This window comes from Tamandua tetradactyla, chromosome 7 (genome assembly GCF_023851605.1).
Source record: "Tamandua tetradactyla isolate mTamTet1 chromosome 7, mTamTet1.pri, whole genome shotgun sequence".
Lineage (NCBI taxonomy): Eukaryota > Metazoa > Chordata > Mammalia > Pilosa > Myrmecophagidae > Tamandua > Tamandua tetradactyla.
This window is the reverse complement of record NC_135333.1, coordinates 116,621,050-116,626,539: the sequence shown is the minus strand read 5'-3', so window position 1 is coordinate 116,626,539 and position 5,490 is coordinate 116,621,050.

Genomic DNA, 5,490 nt, shown 5'->3' with positions numbered 1-5,490 from the left:
GACAAAATATCAGAAGAAAGTGTCTACTATATTATCAGTAGACACTATAAATATAACAGTATTTCACTCTGCCCAGTGAAAGGCAGAGGGTGACAGAATGGGAAAAAATAACATGTCCCAACTATATGTTGTTTACAAGAGACTCCATTAAATTAAAAAACACAGATAGATCAAAAGTGAAAGGATTGCTGAGTGAGTCTAGCCAAAAACTAAAGGACAAATACTGTATGGTCCCACTGATGTGAACCGACATTCGAGAATAAACTTGGAATATGTCATTGGTAACAGAGACCATCAAAAGTTAGAAATAGGGTAAGATAATGGGTAATTGGAGCTGAAGGAATACAGACTGTGCAACAGGACTGGATACAAAAACTCAAAAATGGACAGCACAATAATACCTAATTGTAAAGTAATCATGTTAAAACACTGAATGGAGCTGCATCTGAGCTATAGGTTTTTTTTTGTCTATCTGTTTGTTTGATTGTCTTTTTTTTTCTTTTTCCTTTTATTTTTTTTTACTATTATTATTATTTTTATTTTTTTCTCTATATTAACATTCTATATCTTTTTCTGTTGTTTTGCTAGTTCTTTTCCTAAATCGATGCAAATGTACTAAGAAATGATGATCATGCATCTATGTGATGATGTTAAGAATTACTGATTGCATATGTAGAATGGAATGATTTCTAAATGTTGGGTTAATTTCTTTTTTTCCTTTAATTAATAAAAAAAATTTATCAAAAAAAATCAACTACCATAAAAAAAAAGAGTAATGCTCACAATAATGTATCTGTAAAGAAATTGAAAAATTAGAATAAATACTTGAATCATGTCATCCCAAGTTGAAAGGAACATTAAAGTTATTTAGGTTGAACCAAAAAAAAAAAAAAGTGAAAGGATTGGAGGAAAATCCATAAAATAGTACCCAAAAGAGGGCAGTGATGACAGTTATACTAATAAATGGTAAAGCGCCGTTTAAGTCAAAGATGTTAGAAGGAACAAGGATGGACTAAAGACTGATAGTAATCAATATCAATTTAACAAGAGCATATGCCAATTATAAATATACACTCACCTACTACTGAGACTCAAACAGTTATTGGCAGAATTGAAAGGAGAAGTTTACGGTTCTACATATATGGTAAGGATTCCATGCTATCACTTTCAATAATGATAGATCTTCTAGAGTGAAGCACAATAGTGAATAGAAGATTTGAGCAATGCTATAAACATATTGGAACCAAGAGGCATAAATAGAACACTTTACAGGTGACATCGTTCTCATATGTGAAAGACTGAAAACTTTTCCCCTAAGATCAGAATCAGCAAAGGAAACCCACTGTCATCATAATTATTAAACATGATACTGGAAAGTCTAGCAAGTGCAATTAAGCAAGACAGAAATTAATGGCATTCAATTGGAAATGAAGAAGTAATATTTTCCATAATTTCAAATGACATGATTCTATTTAGAGAAAATCTTGAAAATTCCAAAACAAAACTCCAATAATGAATGAATAATGTCAGCAAAGTGGCAAGGTGAAAGATCAAAAGACAGAAAATAAGTGATGTTCTAACAATGAAGCATCTGAAGTGGAATTCAAGAAATTTATTGTATTTGCAACAGCACCTAATGAATCTAAGATCTAGGAATAAATTTAACCAAGGATAAAGTATGTTTACATGGAAACTATAAGACATTATGGAAAGAAATTAAAGAACTGAAGACCTAGATCACTGTCTGACAACTGAGGACTCTAGGCAATCCAAGTTTACACATAAACCTGATCATCACAGGTAACAACACTTCTTTACTCATAAACTGTTTAATTCCCCAACTTCCCTAAATATTCCATGGAATTCTCATTAAGTCTCCAAGTTTCGAAACATCAGCCATAATCATGATTGCTTGCTTTTCTATTTCCAAAAAGAGAGAAAAGAACAACATCCATTTTTAATTGCTGCCCATGAATATTCTTCATTTGAAAGGAGGTAACATGGTTAAGAATGGGAGAGATGTTGGGGCCATGGTAGGCAAGCAGATGAAATAAAATGAGGGCACATTCTGGTACACCTTGAGAAATTGCTAATGGTCCAGTCTATGCATATAGTTGGTTCTGTCTCATAAAATTATCCAATATAAGGCCATGCAAATAGATCTGCAAAATAAAAAAATTATTGTCAAGAGGGTGAGAAGAAAAGAATCAGAAGATTATTAACTTATCATCTACAAGAGAAGACCCAAGTGTCAAAAGGCACTGGTTCAATGGAATCAAGGGGATCCAGGTGTTGTTCCTAGAATTGATAATAGAGGAAAAAGACACTACAATCAAATTCTGTCCAAAAATTTAGAAGTTGCTGCTCTGCAAAAGGGCCTAGGCAGTCTGAAAGCTATAGATTGAAGAAGAATGAGACAAGGATGCATTTCTTATGAAATAGGACAGAAAGCATTCCACCTTTCTGCTGAGAGGGAAAATACATCTTCTCAGCCATGGGCTGCTCGGTACAGCTCCACAAATCAAGTTTTAAGCAATGATCCTGACAATAATATGGTATAAACAAATTTTGGAAAAGATATCAACTAAAATTGCATGAGTGCAAACCCAAATCCCTTTTCTTTTTTTTATAAACATTTTTATTGTGAAATATATATGTAAAAGCAATAAATTTCCAAGTATATTTCAGCAGGTAGTTATACAACAGATTTTAAAGTTTGGTATGGGTTACAGTTCCACGATTTTTCATTTTTGCTTCTAGCTGCTCCAAGACACTGGAGACCAAAATGAAATAACAATACAATGATTCAGTAGTCATAATCATTTGTTAAATCCTATCTTCTCTATTGTATTATATATTTCCTTTTCTTTTTTGTGAAGAATAACATATATATACAAAAAGCAATATATTTCAAAGTACATTGCAATAATTAGTTGTAGAACAGATTTCAGAGTTGATATGGTTACAATTCCACAATTTTAAGATTTTATTTCTGGCTGCTCTAAGGTACTGGAGACTAAAAGAAATATCAATATACTGATTCAGCACTCATATTCACTTGTTAAACCCTAACTTCTCTGTATAAATCCACCATCACCTTCGATCTCTCTCGCACTCTTTAGGAGTATTTGGGCTAAGGTCATTCTAACTTTTTCATGTCGGAGGGGGCTGACAGTAATATGGGATAGGGAGATGGACCCTAATGTTTTGAAAAGCCTGGTCCCTCTGCATTTCAGGACTTATCTGGTCCAGGGTCCCATCTGGAGGTTGTAGGTTTCTGGAAAGTTACCCTAGTACATGGAACCTTTGTAGAATCTTATATATTATTGTGCTCTTTAGGATTGGAAGGAATGGTTTTAGTTGGGAATTGGCAAGTTATGATAGTAGTAATGTCTAACTGAAGCTTGGGTAAGAGTGACCTCCAAAGTAGCCTCTCAACTCTATTTGAACTCTGTCAGTCACTGATACCTTATTTGTTACACTTCTTTCCCCCTTTTGGTCAGGATGGCATTGTTGATCCCATGTTGCCAAGGCCAGATCATTCCATTGGAGCCAAATCCCTTTTCTTATATCCAATGTATTAAAATAAATGTTTCCATTTACTTATTTCCTTATCTTTAATAACAGTGCTGTAAGTTAAAAAATATATTTTGATTTGGAATGCAAAACAGAATCCCAATACATATTCAACTCAACAAATTTTATAATGATGGATGTGAAAGTAGAAGGAGGGAAAAAACAAACCGAGAATAGAGAAAGCATACTGACATTCCATGAATTTCAACATGAGTAGAAATAAACTTAAGAAACCTTAAACAGTCACTCTTAACAATGCAAGCCTCAATGTGAATGTGTTATCGATCATATGTGCTTTTCCAAGGTAGAAAAGAAATTTGCTGTTTAGAATGAACCAACACACTTACCTTTTCACATAGGTGTCTTATTTGAGTCTTTCCAGTGACATAATTACTAAGATGAAGTATCTCTTTATTATATACCAATATTTGAAAAGCAATATAAGTGATGTGGTTGAACAGAAGATACTTCATCAAAGTTACCCCACTCTTTAGTCTGCTAATAAGTTTCAGCAAACCACAAGGAATTAGGGAGCAATAAGAAGAAAAGAGGGCTTTTCTCATTGCTTTATACTCTAAGACCACTATCCCCTACACCAAAATATTTTACAGTATAAGAGTGAGTTTTAAGATTCCAAGAAGCAGATAAAGGAAAAACTGAGAATGTGGGGATCTTACTAAATTGAGTGGTAGTGGCAGCACCAGTTATGACAGCAGAACTGGTAGAAGAAGTCACAGTGGTGGTCTTTGCAGGGGCGGCTGGAATTAGGAAGAAAAATTCCAGGTGAAATGCTGACTCTTTCACAAGGAACAAAATTAGTCACACCCGTACTTGGAACTGTATTCCTCAGTGTAAATTCATGCTGCAAGACTGCCATCCATTCTGTTATCCCTTCACCATGGACATATCTTGGCCCCCCTCCCTCAGGTCTTTCCCAAGCCTAGTTCTGTCTTTACTGGGACAGGTAATATCTGAGGTTTATCTCCAATGACATCAGAACTGATAGAACAGAAGAATGCAGAATGCGGACTCTTTATCCAAGGAATGAGCACAGAAGACCCAAAACGAGCTGCCAGACCAGAATCCAGGTTTGTTAATGCCAGGAATATGTGGAGATCAGAGAAACCACTAGAGAATCAACAATTCAGCCAGAGGCACTTTGAAAAGGTCATGAGATTCAAGCTCTTGACTTTGAGACAAGTTTCCATTTAAAAACTTTCCTAATGAATATTTTGCAAGCAGCACTCTTTCAGGATGCCTCATAACTTTATGGGGTAGAGTAGCACTATAATTTTTGACAGGTTGTAGATGCCTCATAACCCCCCTGACTGATTTATTCATCCCCACATTTCTTCTTTCATGGACATGAGAAGTTGTAAGCTGCAAGCTTGCAAGTCATATTTCTACTCAAAAGGAAATTTCTACTCAAAAGGAAAAGGATGAAAGCCAATGCAAAAACCATCATCAAGTTTTGCTATGCATTCCTCAAACCATTCCTTCCTCCTCTATATGTAGTTGAGGATAATTGACATTTATGTATACAACAAGTCAAACAATGATATCAAGGAGCCAAATGACCTCTCTGGATTTAAATTACTCTTACTGAAAGATTCAGATTAAAGGAGAAATATGAAATAATATTATTGGTTTTCCATATGTTCAGTGAATGAGTTCATTATTCAACAAAAATATTGAGTAATATCTTGTCTTATGCAAATTGTCAGGCATGAGAGAAGAGGCAGTGAGTATACCACACAACAATCACAAGGAAAGCATCATATTCATGAAATCATACCCTAAGGAAAAAAAAAGCTTTGAAATTACAATGTATTACATCTGAGGCAGCAGATTAACCTAAAAAGAAAAGTTACACCAGGAAAGCATAAAGAGTGTTTTCAGAAATAGGTGTATGGA